At 39.4% G+C, this 24528-nt stretch overlaps 1 long non-coding RNA gene across 2 annotated transcripts in view; it reads right to left on the minus strand.

Moving 5' to 3' along the window:
• LOC141496149 (uncharacterized) overlaps nt 1–24528 on the minus strand; it is a 29127-nt gene that overhangs the window by 2267 nt on the left and 2332 nt on the right. For both annotated transcript variants that reach the window (XR_012470954.1, XR_012470958.1), the window contains exons 2-3: nt 11952–12117; nt 10408–10538 (exon numbers count right to left, since the gene is read on the minus strand). This is a non-coding gene — a long non-coding RNA (uncharacterized LOC141496149). The remainder of the gene's footprint in view (nt 1–10407; nt 10539–11951; nt 12118–24528) is intronic.

The following is a 24528-nucleotide window of genomic DNA, read 5'->3' on the forward strand; positions in this document are numbered from 1 at the left end:
AGGAGAATAGACTTATCCATCATACTTAGACTATTACTGTCTCTCATTCTTACTACAGAGCCCACTAATACCCTTCACCCATCGCCCATGCTCTTGACAATATCTTTAGTTCCAGAACTTATGGAAGAAGTCACTAGTGGCCTATGCTTTTGTCTTTTCATTACCCTTTGAGCTATTTATAATTTTAATTCTTTTGAATGGTTCTATAACATGCTAGACTGTCTGAATATAGCACCATCTAATAATTTGTATCTAAGTGTCTTAACTTATCACAAGCTGATCAAGGTTTTTTACTATGAAAACCCATGAGGATTCTCTACTAAAACAGGGAGGGGCCACAATCTGAATCAGGAGGTAAAATCTGATTCTGAAATGGTGGTAGACATGTAGCAAACCAAGAAAATATTGGTGTTAAATGGTGTTCTCTGTGATGGACCATTCTGGATCACTAAGAGTGTTGTGCCATTTCTCAGATATGCTACAGTCTATTCAAAACTAAGGGACAGCTCAATGATGAAGTAGACAAGAGCACTGAGCTTGGAATCAGGAAGACTCATCTTTCTGAGTTCAAATCTGGTCTCAGGCACTTCCTATGTGACCCTGAGCAAGTCACTGAATTGCCTCAGTTTTATGATCTGTAAAATGAGCTAGAGAAGGAAAGAAACTCCAAATGGGATCACAAGGCATCAGACACTACTGAAACAAGGCAACAACAATACCAACTAAAACTGGATCTAGTCCAAGGGTTCTTAACTTTTTATGTCATGGTCCTCTTTAGCAGGCTGAAGAGACCTCTGGAGCCCTGGGCAGAAATGGGGGAGTTTAATGCATAAAATAAAATGTCTAGATTTTCAAAGGAAGTCAATCATATTAAAATATCCTGTTCAAAATATTCTTTCAAACAACAAGCTCATGTAAGAACCCCTGTGACTTTCCTCCATGGACAATGGACAGTCTATGACATACATTCTGTCAGATTAATTCAATGGGGGCTCATCTCATTGTCTGTCACAGCCTAGGCAATGTATTTTTCTTCCACTTTACTTTTCCAACATGGATGTTGAGACCAATGTCTGATTTTGCTGTGATTTTTGTGGAGTGCCCTCTGCTATTTTTCAGGCTTGATGATATTAGAATAAAATCAACTGTGGTTGGGACTCCAGTGAAAATTCATTATCAATGGGGAAATCTCTCATTTGATCTCTACACAAGATGTTTCAAATGGAGACAAATACTTCCAATGAGCATGTCTCCCTGTTAAACATCTCTCCTGAAGTCAACAAAAAGGAAAAACCTGGAGGAGGTTAAGGGATTGGTCCAAATTTACATAGTTAAGTGACAGAGCCAGGATTTAAAACAAAAGCTTCTGACTCCAAACCAAATGCTAATTCCACCAAACTACATTGTCTTTCTAGAGTTTATATATATATATATGCGATTATAATTATTCTGCATGCAATTAGATGGAAAATGATAGCAATTCACACTTGGTTCTTTGAAGAAAAAGAGAACGCCTAACTTCATCTTTATATTTGCAGGGCTTAGAAGTCTCCCAAACATAATAGGTGTTCAACAATGATTTGCTCTATTGAATAAATTATTATAGTATTAGTTTTATGGAATCAAAAAGATTTTAAATAAAATACTCTAGTCTATATTTAGTTTAATCTTTTTGTCAGAGAGAGAGAGAGAGTGAGAGAGAGAGACAGACAGACAGACAGAAATCTATTTTCTCTGAAGACTTAATTCTTGGAAGATAAGATTTCTTCTTATTCCCTCTTCCACACACATTCATTGACTTAATATGGCATAGGGTTTCAATTCGTATTTCTATATTTTATATTCTTCTAAGTCTCCCTCCTTCCATCTCCCTCCATTTTGATAATCCTCCATTGAACTACAGGTTTCCTAGAGTCCAGAGGACAACCATCCTGAAAAACTACCCATGGTAAAGAGAGCTCTGAGACTGGAGTCAGGAAGACCTAAGTTCAAATTTGACCTCAGATACTTAGTAGTTGTGTAACCAGGGAAAAGTCACTTAATTGCATATATATATATATATATATATATGTATATATATATATATATATATATATATACATATATATATATATATATATAACCTTAGTTTTCTCATCTGTGGAAACAAAAATACTATTATCACCTACCTCCCAGGGTTGGTGTGAAAATCAAACGAGATTAGGGGCAGCTAGGTGGCACAGTGGATAAAGCACTGGCCCTGGAGTGAGGAGTACCTGGGTTCAAATCTGGTCTCAGACACTTAATAATTACCTAGCTGTGTGGCCTTGGACAAGCCACTTAACCCCATTTGCCTTGCAAAAGCCTAAAAATAATCAAACGAGATAAAGGACTTAGCTAGGAATTTAGTAGGCGCTGTATAAGTGCTGCTGATTATTTTTGCTACTGACATTATCGGGGCACCTTTCTCCCCTGCCTCTCCTGGGCTGCCCACATCCTATGTGTAGCTGACTAGAAGAGTGGCGTGGCTGTTCATAGCACTTGAACACACTGTGAATCACCAGCTACAAGCTTTGGGGGAGACAGATGACCACCACAACACTCTCCTCACTTCTGGGCATTGTCATCTGGCCTAAACCCTAAGAGTGACTGAGTTACACCTTTCATTCCATTGCTGGGCTCTTCAGCCACTTCTGGACTACTCCAGTGACCTTTCATCTGAATTCTTTTATATGCCAATTAAAGAGTAGACTCCTTGAAAACAGTGACTATCTCATTTTTTTTTCTGTTTGCATCCTGAATGCTGAGTATAGTGCTTGGCTCATCATAACCAATTAACAAATGCTTTTTTATTCCTGCATTCATTCAAAATGTCTTTGAATATCCTGTTTTACTGATCTCTGCCCCCCCCCCCCCAGTTTCAATCTAGTTATCCTAGGTCTCAAAGGACTTAAGTTTCAGAAATTGAGGCATGAGACTGTGAATGGTCAACAGCACAATCACCACAACATAGAATGGAGGAAGGGGGATCTCAAGGAGGACAAGACGGCTCAGCACATGGAGCTGCCATGTAAACTCTGGCTTTTCCCAAAGCTATGACTTGCTAAATGAGCCTTCTGCTTCCTGGAACTCCACCCTATATCTTCCTGCTGTTCTGTAATAGGAGTGGGTAAGATTCAGCCTTACCTGTGGTTTCCATCAGGACACTCCCTCAAAGAAACAGATCTGAGAAAAGAAAGATGGATTGCTCTCCTTTCAACCTACATGCCAACATGCCTATCTCCACTCTGAATGTCCACATTCTTTAGGCTCCTCATCCTTACCTGGACTTGCACAAGTTGAGAGAACCCAGCCCAGGTGTTCATAGAGCCTTTTTATGCCTGACCTGGGGCAGAGCATTCCGAGCTTGTGTTGGTCTGATCAAGACTCTTTAACATGGTGGTGTTATTTTGGTCATCTTTGATAACAAAGGACAAGATTCAACCAATCTGGGCTTGTACTTACCACCACCACCACCACCACCACTACCACATTTCTATTATTTGTTACAGGGTTGATGCATAGTAGATCTTAATAAATATGCTCATGCTCCAAGTTCTTATTGGTCTGGTGATGCTAAAATTTCCAGTCACCTTTCTCAGAATATGCCATATTATTCCACAGAAGATAACTTCTACCTCTGATGCAGGTGAAAAAAAAAGATCATAAAATCATAAATTCTTAACCAAGCATCAGAATGAACTTTAGAGGTCATCTAGTATGAGAAAGTGACTAAAATGTCCATACCTATTGACTCAAAGATCTCACCACTAGGCAAATTCACCAAGGAGGTCAATGACTAACACAGTTTCTATATACAAAAAAATTTAATAAACAGTGTTTTCTATAGTAGCAATGAACCAGAAACAAAGTAGATGCCCAATGACTGGTAAATGACTAAACATATTGTGGTGCCTGAATGGAATCAAGTGGTACTGTGCCTCAGAACTGGTTAACATGGCCACTAGATGGTGCAGAAGATAGTTTCCTCATCTAGAAAGTGTGTAGAATAGCATTATTGTATTTATTACATATTATATTTAATTATGTTATTATAATATATTTTATGTTATATAATATATACATTATAAAATGCTATTAATAATAATACATCCCAGCATTTGATGTGAGGAAAAAAATGAGATCATATTTATATCCATAAAGAGCTATAGAAATGGTAACTATTATTTTTGTTGTCATTGTTGCTATTGGACCCATTGTGCTTTGGACCCAGAATCAGAAAAATTTCAACTCAAACCCTGCCTCAGTCACTTACTAGCTGTATGATTCTAGACAGGTCACTTCATCTCAGTATCCTTGTTTGTAAAACATTAATAATAATAGTACCTTCCTCCCAGGCTTGTAGTGAGGATTAAATGAGATAATGTGTATAAAGATTTTGTAAACGTTAAAAAATTGTAGGAATAGTAGCTATGAGGGCATGGAAAGACTTGAATGAACTGATAGAAAGTGAATTAAGCATCAGAAAACACATTTATACTATAATCACAATATGCAAATAGGAAAAAACAATAGAAAATGAAAGTGAATTCTGTGCAGTTATAAGAACTGACTTTGTCCACAACAGACATAGAAGAATGAATCTCCCTCTCTTCTTTGCAGGGGAAATCCACTCATATTGGCAAAAGTTGGTTGATGTCTTGGCTAATTTCACTCAACTGACTTTTTTTTAATTCTCTTTATAAGGGATCACTATTTGGGAAGAGGAGGGAAAGAAAGATTTTGGGAAATAAATGTGATAGAAAAATAAAATACATCAAAAAATTTACAAGGAAATCATCTATTCCTACACCTTCAATGCAATTAAAACATTAAATTCAATAAACAAATCTTAAGTACCACTATATGAGGGCAGCTAGATGGCACAGTGGATAGAACACTGAGCTTGGAGTCAAGAGGACAGGAGTTCGAATTTGACCTCAGACACTTGCCACTTACTAGCTGTGTGACCTTGGGCAAGTCACCTAACCCTGATTGCCTCCCATCCAGGGCCATCTCCAGTCATCCTGATTCATATCTGGCCACTGGACTCAAATGGTTCTGGAGGAGAAAGTGAGGCTGGTGGCTTAGCACAGGATCCCCCTCACTCAAATTCAACCCATGTACTTGTCATGGCATCACCTCCCTGATGTTGCGGTCCTCCTCAAAAATGAAGGACAAACATCATTACCTACTATTTGACTTAGTCCTATGCTCAAGGAGTTTTACTGGGAAATATTTTACTGGGAAAAACATAAACACAGGGAGGAAGCATAAGGTAAACAGAGAAGAAATGGAGCACTAACTACTAGGGAATCCAGAGATAGTCCAACAATAAGTCCTTGAATATTCATTGATGGGGAACTCATCTTCAAAACAAGCAAAGTTCAACAAATATTTATTAAAAATGACAGCTACAGAGGGGACACACTGGGCATACCAAAAAAAAAAATCATTCTCTCTGGGGGCTTCTCTAATTGGCAGGAAAATCTTCCTTATATAACAAATGGTGTATGAGCTTCTGGAGATCAGTGACTATTTTTTGCTTTTCTTTGTATCCTCAGCACTTAGCACACTGGCTGACCTATCTTAGTTGTTCAATAAATGCTTGTAAATTTGAAGTGAAGCAATAAGTATGTGTGTTTGTACATTAATGCTGATGTTTGCCCTTCATTCTTGAAGAAAACCATGACTACAAGATGCTGCTGCTGATAAACAGTTGGAGGAATGGGATGCTGTACTAAGTCACCAACTTCTCTTTCTCCTCCAGAGTCATTTGGGTCCAGTAGGCAGATATGAATCAGAGTGACTGGATGTAAGGCAAATAAGAATAAGTGACTTGTCCAAGGTCATACAGCTAGTACAAGTGCTCAAGTGTCTGAGGTCAGATTGTAACTTGGGGCCTCCTGACTTGAGGGCCGGCTCTGCCATATGGAATTAAACAACTAAACATCATTTGTGCTCATTATTCAATGAAATATAATTAACAGCAACACAGTTAAGTCCCATTAACACAATTTTAAAGCACAGTTAGACTCCATGGTCCTATAATCCACACAAAAAAAACCTCAAATACTGTGCTTTAATTGTGGATGAGGAGGACCTTATCTTCCTGAGTTCAACCTCAGACACTTCCTAACTGTGTGACCCTGGACAAGTCACTTCACCCTGTTTGCTTCAGTTTCCTCATCTGTCAAATGAGCTAGAAAAGGAAATAACAAATCACTCTGGTGTCTTTCTTTTTAAATTTAAGGCAATGGGGTTAAGTGACTTGCCCAGGGTCACACAGCTAGGCAATTAAGTATCTGAGGTCAGATTTGAACTCAGGTCCTCCTGACTCCAGGGCTGGTGTTCTACCCACTTCACCACCTAGCTGCCCCATCTGAAGCACAATTTGAAAGAAACTGGTTCTTCATTCAAAGGAAAACCAATGAATTATCTTCAAATGCAAGGGACTGTCAGTCTCATATCATTTTACTGAGGCATATTTGGAAATAAATCAAAATATACTTAGCCAAACCTTTAAATCTGTTGAACCTTTTAATATTGTAATCATAATAGATCATTAAATATGTATGTATGCATATATCTATACACATTAATAAATAGTTATTAAACACCCACTATTTGTGTCTTTGAAATAATTCCTACTCCCAAGGAGCTTACATTATAATGGGAGAGAAAACATGAGCATTTCTAAAAGTAAATAAAGAATAAATATCCAGTGAATAACACAAATCCATTTAAAGTAGGTAATTATAAGTTAGTTTGGGAGGAAGGGCACCTGCAGCTCAGAGGATCAGGGAAGACTCCAGACAGAAAATGGTGCCTGAGCTGCATCTTCAAAGAAAAGGGATCTCCATAAGGAGGAAATGAGAAAGATAATGAGGGATATTTGTGCTTTTCCTAGAGTTGTTGTAAGGGGGTCACTGTATAAGCTCAAAGTGTTAAATAAATCTAAATTATTAACATCACAACTACTGTCATCATTCATAAGATTTCTCAAAGAGAATCCTAAAAGTTGCCTGAACCCATTGACCATTTTTGACCTGTCTTTGTCAGCTTTAAGTAAGATCTGTCACTTAATCTCAATGTTCAAAAAGGCAGATTTCATCTGAGGCATAAGGAAAAATAGGCAGCAGGGAGAATCCCACAGCAGCAGAGAGCATCAAGTAGAAGTTGGATTACTTGTGGAAATGCTGCAGACAGGATTGATCCTTTGGAAAAGGGATGGATTAGTCTGTCCTCTGAGATCCTTTCCAGCTTGAGGATTCTCCATCCAATTCTTATGTTTAGACAAGACCTCTTTTTCAGAGAAGAGACAATGGTCCCAGCATAGGGGAGTCCTTGATTCCTTCTTGCCATTTAGCTGCCTTGGCTTTTTGGAACACCAGAGTGAGGTAGGTGATGGTCATTTTGTTATTCTGCTCTTAAGATACAGTTTTCCAAGGCCCAGGAATTGCAGTGGGGCAAAAAGGGATCGTCCAAATATGTGCATTGTTTTAAAGAATTTGCATTCATATGGCACCTCTCGGTCCCCATCTGGAGTACTGTGTTCAGCTCTGGCCTCCACAGTATAAGAAGGATGCTGATAAAGCGATAAGAGTTCTCAGAAGAGTGCAGTCAGGAGAGTGATAGCCTTTGAGTCCAGGATATAGTCAAGACAGGATGAAGGAAGTAGGGATGTTGAGTCTGAAGAACAGGAGACTCAAAGGGGAGCATAAGAGTTCGGTCCAAGTATTTGATAGGCTGTTCCATGGGGGAAGGATTAGACTTCTTCTCTTTTGTCCAAAGGACTGAACCAGGAGCAATGGGATGTTAATCAAAATTATGGCTTGACATCAGGGAAAAACTAACAACTTCCCAATAATTAAAGCTAACCCACAGTGGAATGGACAACTTCTAGAGAAGATAGCTTTCCCTTTCCTAGAGATCTCTAAGCAGAGGCTAGTTAACCACTTTTGGGGTATAGTCAGAAATCTTTCATCTACAAATTAGACTAGTTGGCTGCTGAAGGACTCCTCTGAATTCTGTAATTCCATGGTTCAGATTCTCTCCAAGTGGGGTGTGTGTGTGTGTGTGTGTGTGTGTGTGTGTGTGTGTGTGTGTGTGTGTGTTCAATCAAAATAATCCTATTGCTACCAGTTCCCCTTGAGATGGGAAGGAGATCTTTCTTAAAGATGATGCACTGAGGTGTATTACCTATCTGAAACCTTCTTAGCAAACAAAGATGAAAAGATAAGCAGGATGTTTTCCAAACAACAGGCAAAAAAGATTTGGGGATTGTGGGCTCTGGTACTGATTTCATTGTATGTATTTCTCAGTTTCTCTCATTACTCAGTTAACGCCTTTATAATATAACTAGAATTAATACCATCATCTCTGATAATACTGTTTTTATCTGGCTATGATTAATAGTAATCTGCCTCATAAAACTGCAATGAAGAATATTAATTAAAATGAAGAGCTCTTTGAAAAACATAGGGTGTTCTCCAAATAACAAATCATAATTGTGAGCTAATGTTGAGTCCACTGGACTCTTGTAACTCCATCCAGACATTCTTTTAGAATTACAAGGACTAGGGGTGGCTAGGTGGCATAGTGGATAGAGCACTGGCCCTGGAGTCAGAAGGACCTGAGTTCAAATCCGGCCTCAGACATTTAATAATTACCTAGCTGTGTGGCCTTGGGCAAGCCACTTAACCCCATTTGCCTTGCAAAAAAAAATAAAAATTTAAAAAAATTTAAAAAAAAACAAATCTTGCCTCAGACACTTACTAGTTAGTGACCCTGGACAAGTCACTTAACCCTGTTTGCCTCAGTTTCCTCATCTGTAAAATGAGCTGGAACAAGCAATGGACTACTTCTCTAGTATCTTTGCAAAGAAAACTTCAAGTAAGGTCATGAAGAGTCTGATATGACTGCAAAATGACTGAATATATGAGAGTAATATAGTTAGCAGAGTCCTTATTTCTCTATGTACAGCAGGCCATCCTCTAGTCTAGTAGCTTACACAGCTTCTAGGGGTCTGAGAAGTAGATATTAAGCCTCTAGCTCCTTTAGAAGTAAACTGGATAAGTTCTTTCCATCAGTTAACAGGGCAATAACTCAGTCACCATAAGTTGGCTTGATACCCAGTCTAGGTGATTGTGTGATTCTTTCTTTAATGCAGAAAACTTCTGTAGACTGAGTGTCAGACCCTGCCATATATAGGTAATCCCCAACTTATACTCAATTAAATTATTTACCAAAAGCTTTATCAGCCATCTCTTTATGAATCTATGTTAGGAGATGGCTGGATGTGGAATAGATGAAAATAGAACCAAATAGATTCAGGATGATGGAGTCAAGATCCAAAGGGATCTTGAGAGGCTAGAGCATTGGGCTGAACCCAATAAGATGAAATTTCAGGGGGATAAATAACATTCCATGGGGATAAACTTGACTCCCAAGTAGCAGATGGGAGAAGCAGAGTTAGACAAGTAGCCACTTTGACAAAGATCTAAGAACTTTAGCCAACTTTAGGTTCACCAGGATCCTATGGTATGATAAGGCAGTCACAAAAAATTGAGAAGAGAAAAAGCTTCCAGGAATAGGAGTAGCTACTACCCCTGAAGCTACTATAGCCAGACTTCATTTGGACTGGCCTGGGCTCTCAGATTTAATAAGGACATTGGTTATAAATATCCAGAGGAAGACAGGATACAAAAAGGACTTGAGCCCATGGAATATGAGTATTGATTAAAGGAATTGGGGGTGGTTTTTTGGTTTATTTGTTTTGAGTCCCATGTCACCTTTCTGGCCCATGTTGAGCTTCCTAACATCTGAAACTGCTTCAGTAATCCACATCTGGATATTCTTCAGTATAAAAGAGTTTGAAACTTAATTCTGCCCAACCTTGGTCTAAAGAGACTGAGGGGGCTTCATGGGGAACTCAATCATTTCAGATTTGAATAATGTGGAGAGGGAAGAAGACTGAAGATGATTATAAAGGAATGCCCCATTCCTCTTTTACATTGTTATTTTAGCCAATCGGGGGTTAGGTGACTTCTCCAGGGTCACACAATTAGTATCTGAGCCTGGATTTGAACTTAGGTTCTCTTGTCTCCAGGACTAGTAACTCTATCCACTGCACCATTTAACTGCCCCTCCATCCTTTTAAGAATAATTTCAGAGGGGCAGCTAGGTGGTGTAGTGGATAAAGCACTGGCCTTGGAGTCAGGAGTACCTGGGTTCAAATCCAGTCTCAGACACTCAATAATTACCTAGCTGTGTGGCCTTGGGCAAGCCATTTAACCCCATTTGCCTTGCAAAAAAAAAAAAAAACTAAAAAAAAAAAAGAATAATTTCAGGAATACAAAATCTCAGGGGCAAACTAAAGATGATCACCTATAGCTGTACAGGTTGATGTTCCTTCCTGGCAGTCACATACAAGTCTGTGTTTGAGACCTTTAAAGTCACAGTCCTTTTCTTAGTTGGTACAGGGGGTAAGTGGCCATAGTTGCCTATGTCGAATAGCACTGGGAAAAAATGAGAACAAGAAAAACAAAATTTAGTTGCTTCTTTTTAAAAACACAGATCTATAAAAGCCAGGTAGACCACTAAGTGGCACCATAGTGCATTGAAGGATGGAGTTAGAAAGACCTGAGTTCAAATCCAGCCTCAGACTCTTCCTAGCTGTGTGACTCTGGGAAAAAAGTTACTTAATCCCACTTGGCTCAGTTCCTCATGTGTAAATGAACCAGAGAAGGAAATGGCAAACAACTTCAGCATCTTTGCCAATAAGACCTCAAGTGGAGTCATACTAGTGGAACATTAGTGAAAAATGACTGAACAAAGTAATAGCCAGCATTTCTATAGAGCTTCAAGATTTACAAAGCACTGAAATGTTCCTTCATTTGATCCTCATAATAACTGCTTAAATAGATGCTATTATTAACCCCATCTTGCAGATGAAGAAACTGAGGCAGAAAGAGTTTAAGTAACTTTCCCTGGTTACAGAGCAGTTTAGAGACCAGACCTGAAATTAGGTCTTGATTCCAAGTCCATTCTTGGCTGATCCATCCAGTCACACGATAGAGTTAGAATCTAAGTAGAGCTGTCTTCCTAAGTAGATTATAAACTCCCAGAGAGAAGGAGTTGGGTTTTCTTTATCCCCAAGGTATTTTGTTCCTCGTTGTATCTGACTTTTCAAGACTCCATTTGGAGTTTTCTTGGCAAAAGTACTGGAGTGGTCTGCCATTTCCTTCTCCATTAACACGACTCCATTTTAACAGATGAGAAACTGAGGCAAATAGAGATTAAATGACTTGCCTAGGGTCACATAAATAGCAAGTGCCTGAGGCTGGATTTAAACTCAGATATTCCTGACTCTAGGTCTGGTGTTCTAACCACTGCACTACCTACCTATCTCTCTATTATACATGTACAATATTGTATATATACTGAACATGTCCCTTAGGAAAAGTAAGAGATGATGTTTATGCCAAATTTCTTCCTTTACCTTGAGGTTGACTATGCCTTTTTCTGTTAGATGTACAACCTAGCCAAGATCTGTCCACTATGTAAGTGCAGTCCTTAGAAATCTCAGTTTGATGAGAATTTCTATTATTACATGGTATATATTTTTTTCACTAATCAGACAGTCATTTCTTCTCCTTCCTACTGGCTCTCCACCCCCAAAAAAGGAAATACAAACCTGTTGTAATATAAAATCACAGCCCAGTTGAACCTGTTCTCACATTGACCATATCCAAAAATATTTACCTAATTTTGCATACTATCAGATCCCTGGCATGAGATGTTGCCTGGGATTTTTGCAGAGCAACAGAATGATATCTTCTATCTTTGAAAATGAGCAGTGGGCAAAGCCATGGACCCAGAAAGTTTTCTCCTTTGACAAACCAAAGAATCAAATAGGGTGTATAATTTACCTTCAGGATTTGAGCCCTGTATATGAACAGCTGTGAGTTGATTTTCTCTTCATCTTAAGCCTCGAGCATTTTGGTCAGTCAGTCTTTGATTGGTCAGGAAGGAAATGAATCTGTACTCCATCTTGTTTTGAAAGGTGAAGGGAGCTGATTGTATATTGGATTACAGCTGGAAAATACAAATATCATCAATACTTTGCCCCAAGTAAGCATGATTGATTCCAAGAACTGGTAAAGACCCTAGAAACTATTTAATCCAATCTCCTTATTTTATGAACACACTCCTGTGACTTTCCCAAAGGCGTACAACTAGACAGTCTAACTCAGTGCCTAGCAAAAAGTAAGCACTTAATAAGTGCATTTTTTATTCATTGAGGGAGGGGGATTTGCAAGGCAATGTGGTTAAGTGACTTGCCCAAGGTCACACAGATAAGAAATTATTAAGTGCCTGAGGTCAAATTTGAACTCAGGTCCTCCAGACTCTATCCTGTGCTCTATCCACTGAGTCACCTAGTTGCCCTTAATAAGTGCATCTTACTTAAGACCCCAACAAGAATTTTGATTTTTCTAAATTCTACCTTTCCAATGATTTTGTATTATTGACCTGATCTAAGCCCTTGTTACCAAATCTCCTCATCACAAGACCATTTGTGAAAGTCACTTTATTCTGAGTTGATCAGGGACTTGCAAAAACATCTTGCTCAAAATTAAGTGATGTGTCCAAAGTCATAGTCAAATAGTAGTTTCCTTATTATGCTGGCTCTCCATGGTGTTCTGGGACCTAGTCCTGAGCAAAGAAAGGGAATTATGCTCATGACCAACAACCCATCTTCTCTTTCCTACTTTTAAAAAATGTAACTATTATTATTGAAAATTATAACCATGCAGAAACTTTATTCAATAGTTAATATCAAGTAAATATTAATTACCCAAAACCTTGGTACTATGTAGAGATTCCTAAATGAGAACTACAGTCATTCAGACGAATTTGGTTGAGTTTTCAGTCATAGAGACTGAATTCTTAACCAGACAAAATCATAGATGGAGAATACCTATTATCCTGGCAAATTTGCAATTAGATGGGACAACCAATTAAGCTTGTCCATTAATATGCAGACTTTGAACAGATGTGGAGAATGGACATTGAAATTGGACCAGAGTGGAAGATGGAGAATAGAACAGGTTGGGTTGCCATTGGGAAACTGAATAGTGTTTTTATTGACTCTTAATTCTGGGGGGTGTGTATTTACATTTGTGTATGTGCATAGTGAGTGTGTGTGTGTGTGTGTGTGAAAGATCCATTTAAGGAAAAAATCAACATTTTTTAATGTTGTTATATGATTACAAATCATGGAATTCCACATTATCTGAAAGACTCAAATTGTGAGTTACTGAAAGAAAAAGCTTTTATGGATAAATATCAATTATAACATATCCCAACGAACTAAAGAAACAATCAGACAGTCCTTTGGGGAGAACACTGTATTTGGAATCAGAAGAGATAGAATTTGATCCTGAGTCAGCCTTGGTTTCCCTCTCTCCCTCTCCACACAAATTTTGTTTTTTCTACCTTCACCAAGTCTTTCATATTATTCCCCTTCTCTCTCTTTCCACAGCCATTGCCCTTGGTTAAGCCCGTATCTCCTCCCCATTATAATCCGCCCTCCACATAACTGCCGGTTATTTTCCTAAAGTACAGGTCTGACTTGATACCCTTCCTTCTTACTCAACAAACTTCATTGACTCCCTTTTATCTGTAGGAGCCAAAATCAAGCCTTTGAATGTTTGTTTGCTTGTTTTGGCATTTAAATCTTTTCCCAACCTGGCTTAATTTTCCATTCTTCTGACATGACGCCCTGGACTCCCATTCTGGTCTATCCCTGCTACCCTAACTCTCTCTCTTCAATCTTCAGGCCTCTTTATGGGCTCTCTACCGTGACTGAAATGCTCTTCCTCCTCCCCTCTGCCTCTTGGAAGCCCTGACTTCCTTTCAAACTTCAGGAGGATGCCTTTCCTGGTGCCCAGACCACTCCAGTCTTTGCTCTAAGGTGATCCACTTTCTACTGCTCAAAACTTACTGCAAATACCTAGTCATTTCCATATTGTCTGCCCAACTAGAATTGAAGCTCTCTCTGAGAGAACGGATTGGGCTGGGTTTTTTTCCCATTTTTGTATCCTCAACATTCACGGGCATGAACATACTAGTCAACAGATCAATTCAAACAGTTAGGTGGTACAGTGGTTAGAGCTTCAGCCCTGGAATCAGGAGACCTGAATTCAAATTTGACTCAGACACTTGACACTCACTAGCTGTGTGACCTTGGGCAAATCACGTAACCTTGATTGTCTCACATCCAGAGCCAGTTGTCCTCATCCATATCTGACCACTGGACCTAGATGGTTCTGGAGGGAGAGTGAGACTATTGGCTTAGTACAGCACCCCCTCACTCAAATCCAATTCACTTGCATGTCATGCCATAACCTCCAGATGCCATGATCTTCTTTGAGAAAGGAAAACAATCATCATACATCTATTATGTGTCAACCAGGTGATAAAGTACATACAGCTACACTTGGAGTTGGTAAGACTTGAGTTCAAAGCCTTTCTCAGACACTGACCAGCTATGGATCCTGGGTAAATCATTAAATTTCACCATGCCTCAGCTTCTCTCCCTGTCAGATGGGAATATCAACCCCTACTCCCAGAGCGATCATGAGGATTAAATGGGATAGCCTATATTAAATACTTTGCAAGTCTTAAAACACCATAAAAATTTTTGCTGGTAGTTGTAGTACAAGTGTTTAATAAATGTTTAGATTTGCCAAGATTTATAAAGTGTGAGGTTTCACAAATGTATTTAGTGAACTTTACTAGCCTTCACCTGGCACTAGAAACAGGAGACTTCCAATTTCCCAGGCAGTACAAATCACCACCCTAAGGCATGCTACATAAACTGGACTATGGCTGAAAGGAGAACTGAAAGCTTGACACTTGTATTTCAAGAGGCAGAATTCTGAGTCATTGCTTAATTCTTTGGAGTATAAATGTAAGCAGTTGGCAAAGCTCCCTAGGTCCTTCACTTTGGAACTTTTTTTTTTTTTTTAGGTTTTTGCAAGGCAATGGGGTTAAGTGGCTTGCGCAAGGCCACACAGCTAGGTAATTATTAAGTGTCTGAGACCAGATTTGAACCCAGGTACTCCTGACTCTAGGGCTGGTGCTTTATCCACTGTGCCACCTAGCCACCCTACTTTGTACCTTTCAAAGGTATCTCCATGTTCTTGCAAAATCTCCTACTGTGACTTCATAGATGAAACAACTACGTTTTGTTGGAAGCACACTAAGAGTCAATACACAGTCATCTTCATGATCCTCTCCCCTGCCACATAAGCCTAGCTGGTTTTACAACCAACTTAATATATAGGTGGGCTCTCTTTACTTCAACCCCACATTTCACTTTCACCAGGAAAGAGGGAAACTGAGATCTTTCCAAGGGCAAGAGCTTGTACATTTTTTTGGTGTGTCTTGGACCCCTCTGGTGACAGTCTAGAAATTTCAATACACTCCTTGTCATACCATTTTTAGATTCTTAAAATAAAACTCAAAGGATTATTCGGGAAGCCAATAGACTACAAATTAAGGACTCCCACTTTAAAGGATGCCTGGATCATCTTGAAAACAAACTGCCACTAAAAGTACTATAGAATTCACCTAAGTTCATCTAAAATCATATGGGTTTAAATAAGATTTTGGGAAGGTATAAATAAGGCCATCCTCCAAGTGAAAAGAATCACTTGGGAAATCATAATGTTCAGTCCTGACAGTTTGTAGAGGCTGGTGTTTAACAAATACTTTGAAAAAGCAGCTGCCACCAGCACAGTCATTCAGCAGAATATCAATAGAAATGGTGACTGACAGAAACCAAGGCACTAGAGGTCAGAAGATTGGTGGCTTCCATGAGCAGATGGTCACTGATAGCTTTCAAACATTCCCCCTTTTCCAACAGAACTTGTTGACAGATGATGGCAATGGCTGGGGGCTTCCTGAAAGCTGCTGAAAGATTAGCAACTCACCAAAACCCCAGCTCCATACACATTCACATACTCACACACACATTCACACACCATACACAGACACACACTATACACAGACATACACTATACACACACACACACACACCACACACACACACACACACACACACACACACACACACACACACACATATACACACACACTTTTTACCAACCAGAGAGCAACACATTAGTCCAAATGATAAAACATCCATTAAGCAGTTATCACAAAATCAATAAGAAATAAAACTGCACCCTTTCCATGGGTGCAGAGTCCCTTTGGGAAGTTTCCTCCTCCTCTAAGAAAGGAAATACTCAGAGGGAACCTAGAAACCATGGGGATCCCTGTTCTTACTGTCATCATGCTACATCATGGCCCAAGGACCCCTTGCTGGGTTCTGATGCTCTTTGCTACTCTCTTCTGGTGAACCCCTGAATTGCAGCTACCGTGTTGTTCTTTACTGGTTTTTAACCTAGAGCTAAAAGGGGCCCTACCTTAGAATCTATCATTTTACCCATGAGGAAAGTGAACCCCTGAGGAGTTGAGTGGATTGCCCACAGTATACACAAATAGGAACTGGAAGGGGCAAGATTGGAACCCCTGTCCGCTGACGATGGTCCTTGATCATTCTGCCTGAGAGGGGATTGGAGGTGGAGAAGACAAGGAAGAAGACAGGAGAGGTAATATTTGGACAGCAGTTATAGAACAGGACATAAGTTCATGGGAAGTAGGGGTTGGACTTTCAGGTGACCCAGGTCCTTGAGGACCAAAGATCTTCAGGTCAGTGGTTCCCTTATACAACTCTGCCTGCCAGACACTGTGCTGGGAGACAGTACAGAGAATGAACCAACCCCTACTTCCCATGAACACATTTAGTTAGAAAAGGATATACACTTCTTCGAGTATATTTCAAAAGTGGTGTAATTCCTGTATTTCCCACCATAGGGGCAGAGGCCCTATCCTATCTGGCTCCATCCGCCAGCAGCTTCTTGTTGTTTAGACTTCATTCTCGAAGAAGACGATGACATCAAGGAGGTGATGTCATGACAAGCATATCTGGGTCCAGTGGCCAGATCCAGGAGGTGACCCTGGATGTGGAGGCAATCAGGTTAAGGGACTTGCCCAGGATCACACTGCTAGTAAGTGTCAAGTATCTTAAGTCAAATTTGAATTCAGGTCCTCCTGACTCAGGGGCTGGTGTTCTACCCACTACACCACCTAGTTGCCACCCAATGGCTAGTGGATTTTTTTCTGCTATTCTCCAGTGTATAAGAGCAGAACTATAGTTCTCAGCTCCATACCCTCTCCCCTGCCTAGGGAGCAGGAATTATATAATGTGGTCTATTTGTTTGCTTCATTTTTGAAATTAAAGTTGGTGAAATAAATGAACACAATTTTTACACAGAAAAATAATTGGAAATCAATTCTAAAAAATCAAATCAAAATCTCCCATACATCCCTAGAGGATGCTATACTGCAAGGTGGGAACAACCTCAATGGGAAAAGTACAACCTAAGAGGGAAAAATCATGAGCAAGGATTGACTCACTATTTGCTAATATTTTCATTATCTATGACTCATGTTTTATTTGCTTGTCTAATAAAGGTAAGAGATAAGATGAGTGGTGGAACATATGAGAGGAAAAGTCATTAATAACTGACAATTTAACCCAGAGGTAAAGTCCAGGAGAAATAATTTCATTTTCAGTTACTAACAGTACATTAACTACTGATCAAATTCCTGCCAAGAGATATGTCTATAGAGAGAGAAAAATTGCTAGCCTTGTGGAGATGACTTTGGTAGACACAGTTTCACTTCCTAATTGCACAACCATCCTGTAAGTTTGATAGACATATTCAGAATACACATTTACAATCTAGTTACAGAATAACCTTTAAAGGAGTGATGAGGATTAAAAAAAATATTAACAAATGTTAATCACAACCGAGCTTCCCTTGCTCCATTTATGTGAACCACAATGTCCTCAGCATTATTTTCTTTTAAATGATGAACAAATTAGAAAAATTGGGATTTTCTAAGGAATATTCCAAGATTTTGAAAGACTTCCCTGTTTTGTTTTCTTCAGAGGGCTATCCAGGTTCTCCAGATTTTATGTGAGAATAAATCTCTTCTATGATGCCCCCCAGGGGACTGAGGGAAAGCATTTTCTCAGCATAGTATCATGAGGTAAACATCTAAAACACTACTTTATGAAATGCCTCAATAATGAATAACAATCAATATGGCATCCATGTACTTTCTGCCCAAGATACATTAGGGAAAAATGGAAAAATCACTGTACTTTGACTTAATTTCAAATCACTGCTCTGCCACGCACAAGGTAAAGCATTATTCTCTTGGCCCCAGTTCCTTCATGAGATTATTAGGACTAGGTGATTTGCAAGGTCATTTTAACCTCTGCTTGCCTCAGTTGCTTCAAAAAGTAACATGAGGATAAAAATAGTGCCTATCACCCAGGGCTGCTGTGAGGATAAAATATTTGCAAAGTGCTTAAGACAGGCCTAGCACACAGCAGATCCTTAGTTCTTATTTCCTGCCTTTCTTCTTTTCTTCTACTTCTATAGCCAAGAGCCTATGGCCTCAGGTTGGTTTCTATGAGAGTCAGAAACATGCCACACACGATGATGTTTTTTAAAATTCTATTTTCAGATCCAAATCATTTTCCTCCCATATACTCCCCTCCAACTGAGAAATCAAAAAAAAAAAAATAAGATTCTGTCACAAATAGGCAGAATCCAACAAACCAAAATCTCAAAAATGCCAAAAATCAAAACAAACATAACCCTTTTGTTGTCCTCTGAGTCCATCAACTCTCCATCTGGAGGTGGATAGCACATTTCATCATGAGTCCTTTGAAATTCTGGTAGATCAGATTTACTAAGAGTTTCACAAGCTGCCTACCTTTACAATACTCTGTAATTCCATAAATTATTCTCCTGGTTCTTCTCACTCTACTCCACATCAGTTCATACAAGTCTTCCCAGGTTTCTCTGAAACCATCCCCTTCATCATTTCTTGCAGCTCAGTAATATCTCATCACATTCATATACCACAACTTGTTCAGCCATTGATGAGCACCGCCCCCCAGTTCCCAATTCTTTGCCACTACAAAAAGATTTACTATATTTGTGTAAATATGGATCCTTTTTCTCTTTACTTAATATTTCTAGTATCATCAATGGGCCAAAGGAGGTGCATAATTTAATAGCTTTGCAGACCTCACTCTGAATTCCTTTCCAGAATGACTGGCCTAGTTCACAGCACCAACAATGCATGATCCTCTTCACAACATTACTAGTTATTTTTATCCTCAGCACTCCTGATTTAATCAACAAATAATGACCCAACTTAAAAAATTCCAAAAGGCACATATATTTTCTGGCATAGCCAAAGTGAGACTCTGTTTTGTCTGACCAGATTTATTTATTAAAAATGAGTCATTTGTTTTGTTTTCTTGGGGAATATGAAAACAATAGTGATGCTTTTTTTTAAAAAAAGCCATTAATGAAACATTTTTATAATTTGATTTATATAGTCGTCCATAAATTTCTGTAAAAGACAATTCAAAGCTTAAAAAAGTGTAATTGTAGTCATATTCTTCAAAATTCACAAGTAAATGATTCTTCCTATGCTCCCCAATAAGCCTGAACTAAGCCTGAACTCTCTTTATTCTCCATCTTAAAAACCAGACTTTGAAAGTCTAATCAGTACCTGCTTATTACCTGTACAGTATTATAAAATTAGCATTTTAAATAGAAGTAATTTTTTAGCTTAATGACCCCTTAGTCACCATCTCCCACAAATCTCAGGAGCACCATCTTCACTAGACCAGGAGCAGGTCCTTATAGATCAAGCTTCTACCCTGGAAAGGTGACCAAACATTCATCGCTACCCAATCCAGAGTGCAGGTCCTCAAGGCACTGGCAGATCCTATACGTATTTTGGAAATGACCAGGGTTTCTTGACAAAAGGGTAAGGCAGGTTAATATGCAAGCCAGGCAGAAGGCATCCATGTTCCTTGTCAGATTGAGTTTTTTCTCCACTCTGTTCAGAAGGTTTTGGGGAGTTATTTTTTTTAATTATGGGTTGATATACAGATTGCTAAAGCTCTTTTTTCTCCTTTCAAGTTGTTATTCACAAAATCATTCTATTCCCCCCGCGCCAGCTGTTTCTTCATGAGAACCTAATGTAGTCTTGCAATAGTCACTCCATCAAAAACCTGTGTCACAAGGGTGCCATTATTGCAATTAAGCATTGATTAAATAAAAACCCTTTGTGGGGCAGTTGTTACTCTATCCATTGATACAATCACCTAGGGTCCTGCCAACTTAGGGGGAAATAGAGTTAATTAGACCAGTCCTAAGTGGTTTGTCTTTCCGTCAAAGTCAGAAACCTCTTTTTTCACCATTTGGAAACTCCTGTAGACATAGTGTCGAAGTACAGGTAACTTTCATTATCAGCTATATAAAATTCATGCAAAATATCCATTAGAGCAGATGTGGGCCTAGGCCATCTTGAGAAACTCTTATCATGGCGTTCACCACATATCACTATTTTATGTCTTGGGTTTCATTCTAGCTCTGCAAACTCTAGACTCCTGAAAGGAGTTGGTTTCTCAAAAGAAATTCCCCAATATCCCACCCAAAAATGCTCCCCACATTACCAGAGCACTATGAAATGCTATTAAACCACTCCCCGTCTGGGCATCCTGTAGTAATCATAGTACATGAGTAAATCTCCATAATCTTTTAGGAGCACTGTTTTTCTGATTTTCTATGGATGCCTTCTTGGAATAGAAGGGCCCCCTTTATTCCAAAGGCAGTGGTGCTAGGGTGCAGGGAAGCGGATGGGCACATGGTGAGATTTTTTTCATAAGCAACACTTAATGGCTACTTCCTGCATTCCAGAATAAGAAATCCACTAAACTCTTCCTCTTGTCCTCATTTACCCACAACCCATGCTTTCCCAAGTGCCATCCTAGGAAAAAATAAAAGAGGGGAATGTGAGAATCCTGTCATCAGCAGTATATGGGAAGGTTAACACTGAAGGATTGAATGTGAGAAAAGAAGTCATTCTGAGGTCTAGTTTCTTGTTGCTTTCTCTCTTCGGATTTCACGTGCATCTACTGGCAACTCACAGTCCTACTTCAGGCTCTCATTATCATTCAATTAGGCTATTGCAGTAGAATCTAAACTGGACTCTGACTCAAATCTTTCCTTCCTTCAACCCATCTTTCATATAATTGCCAAATGGTCTGTGTACTTACAACAGTTGACCATAAAGCCCTCCTCAATACACTTCAGGGCTTCCTCATTTATTACTTGCAGAATCAAATATAAATTTCTCTATTCAGAAATTTAAGGTTTTTCATACCAAGGCTCCTTCCTGTTAACATTTAGCTCCCATTCACAATTTCATATACAATTCTCTTCTTCTGTTCTGCTGTACAAATAGAAATGTTCATTTCTGTCTTTTAAGGTGGGAAGTTTTTTAAGACTCATACAACTCTTTTTTTTTAACTGATCTATTTATTTCCTCTTCTTCCCATAGAATATTCTGGATATCTCCCATTCCATCCTTTGACCCTGTTGTCCTCTTCACTAATAATAATAATGTTTGTCCTTCATTTTCAAAGACCATAAATACACTTCTTCCTCACCTCTAGCTCTTAGAATCTGACTTCCATTATCTTGATTATTCATCTAGGAGCCTCTTAGAAGACAAAAACTGAACATTTTCTTCAGTCTTTCAAAAGACTTGATGATTCCTCAGTGTACATCCTCCCTCCACTAACAAGATAGGGACCCTTCCACACTTTAGTGTCATGATAGCATAAATGTAAGGCAATTAGGAGGCACCATAATGCATGCAGCACCAGACCTGGAGTAGGAAGACTTGAGCTCCAATGTGGTTTCAGACACTTCCTAGATGGGTGACCCTAGGCAAGTCACTTAGCCCTGTTTGCCTTTATTTCCTCATCTGTCAAATGAGCTGGAGAAGGAAATGGCAAAGTATTCCAGTTCTTTGCCACAAAAACCCCAAATGGGGGTCACAGAGTGACAGACATGATTGAATGCACGAACGGTAGCATAAATTTACACTTGGAAGAGACTTCAGAAGTCATGTCATCTTTTACAGATGACAGAGCTCAAATAAAGGCCCAGAAAGCTTGTACACTGCCAATGGTCATACAAGTGAATAAGGAGCAACACTGGGATTCAATTCCAAGCCCCTTCACTCAAAATTTGCTGTTCTGCTTCTCTCCCTGACTCCCACACCTGCCTTAATGGTTATTAGTTGTCCAAAAATTCAATTCTTGGTGGCTAACCCTCTAGTAACATGTCCATACTTGGGGGGAAAAAAAGCTCATGTTGGTACAGCTCTATGCAGGGCTTCAAAGACTCATATAAGGAATTATTTCCAGATGAGGAAAATTGAGGATCAGAGAGGTTATGACATCAACTAAGATCTGAATCTATCTTCTTGGCTTCAACCCACACCACATTGCCTCTCTGAGGTACAAAAGAAAAAATTTTTTTCAGCACCAAGAGTTCATGGTATATCTGGGGTCTAATGCTAAGTCAGAGGACAGTGAATATAAACTAGTTCTTGGGGGCAAGCCCAAGATCTATGTCCTCTGCATCTTTCTGTGGATCAATCACTCTTACTGGAATGTAGAAAGGAACTCTCAGCCTCCAGAGAGCAGGTTAGAGGTGCTCTGGGAAACTTAAGTAGAGACATATAGCTGAACCTAAAGAGAAACTGCCAAACTATTGGCGCTAACCCATAGTGGAAATGGCTATCTTGACTGTTTCACTCTTCTGGAGATCTTGGTGGTGATATTTAGTTCTGGTGTTGGTTGGACCCGATAGCCACAGACCCTTACAGCTTGGGGGGGTGGGGAAGGGGGAAGGGAGGAGGGGGGGGTTCAATGAGTCTACGGAATTAGGCAAGAGTTAGATTCTATTACGCCCATTTCCAGGGCATCTTCACACAAGTGCCAGGAAAAAACTACCTAACACCCTGAAAGCCACCTCGCAATTACTGCTCCCTTTCTAACAAATGGAGATTGGTAGGGTCAGCTCACCTTTCATATGGCAAGATAAAAACTTTCCTCACATTACCCTAATGCTAAATAGCCAGAATAGTCATAGCCAGAGAATGACATCTGGAAAGGTACTTTAGGAATCTTTTTCCCCCGTTCCCTTATTTTAAAGTGGGAAGACTGGGGCCTAGAGAGGGAAGTGACTGGTGATGAGTCACTCAGCAGCTGTCTCTTCTTAGCCCAGGTTTCCCTCCAATAGTTCAAACTTCTTCATATCCAACTCAGGGATTATCTAAGCAGTTGTGCACAAAATATTTTAGCATATTAAAAGGAAGGAACCCAATCCCTCCAAAATCAACAGTGGGAGGGATGGCTAGGTGGAGCTGTGAATAGAGCACAGGCCCTGGAGTCAGGAGTACCTGAGTTCAAATCCAGCCTCAGACATTTAATAATTACCTGTGTAGCCTTGGGTAAGCCACTTAACCCCATTGCCTTGCCAAAAAAAAATTCAACAGTGGAGAGAACACTGAAAGTTAGGGAAATTTTAGAGAAATCCCAGTTCTGTCTCTTCCAACATGAGTTTTGTTTAGATCTCATTTTTCTCAATTGTAAAATTCAAAGTCTTTATTTAAAAGTGTAAAGTCTTTTACAATTCCATATACTATTATCATGTACCTCTAGAGTGATTCTTTTCTGTGGTAGAAGACTTTAAATTTTTACTTTAGGCAACAAGGTTAAATGACTTGCCCAAAGTCACACAGCTAGGCAATTATTGTTTGAGGTCGAATTTGAACTCAGGTCCCCCTGACTCCAGGGCCAGTGCTCTATCCACTGTGCCACCTGGCTGCCCTGGTAGAAGGCTTTGAATGCCACTCATTTTCTTTCCCTTTTTCAGAGCAGACAACCCCAGTGGACGAGTCTATTGGAAGAGTTGAGCTTGGGGGCTAAGGAAATTCTGCCTCCTTTCTCTGATAAAAATCTACACCATCATAATCTGTTTTATTAGTTTTCCTAGGTACTGGTTCAGGGCTATGTAAGGTTATATGTTGTATGTTTGAATAAATTGTTTCATAGGAATTTGGGAAATAAAAACACGTTGAAAGCTTTGTTTTTTGTTTTGTTTTATTCTGTTTAAAAGAGGTCTGGGGTTAGCTCCATGTAGGGAGGAGCTCAGTTCAATCTGATATAAATGGAACACTAGAGGCTGCAGTAATCTTAATCAGATGGATGCTTTAGTTAAGATACAAAAATGCACATTTGAATGTGACTTCCCTTAGCTTTGACCTACTCCAAAGACCTGAATTGGGAGTCCTTCAGAAGAGTCCTCTCCTGTTCAGATGTCCACATACACAGAAGGGTCTGGGTTTGAGTTCCAGATTATCTATCTCCCTGAACCTGACCAGGCTTCTTACCAGCGCTACCTGAGTTTATCCAACTGCATC

Source organism: Macrotis lagotis, chromosome 1 (genome assembly GCF_037893015.1).
Source record: "Macrotis lagotis isolate mMagLag1 chromosome 1, bilby.v1.9.chrom.fasta, whole genome shotgun sequence".
NCBI classification, from domain to species: Eukaryota; Metazoa; Chordata; class Mammalia; order Peramelemorphia; family Peramelidae; genus Macrotis; species Macrotis lagotis.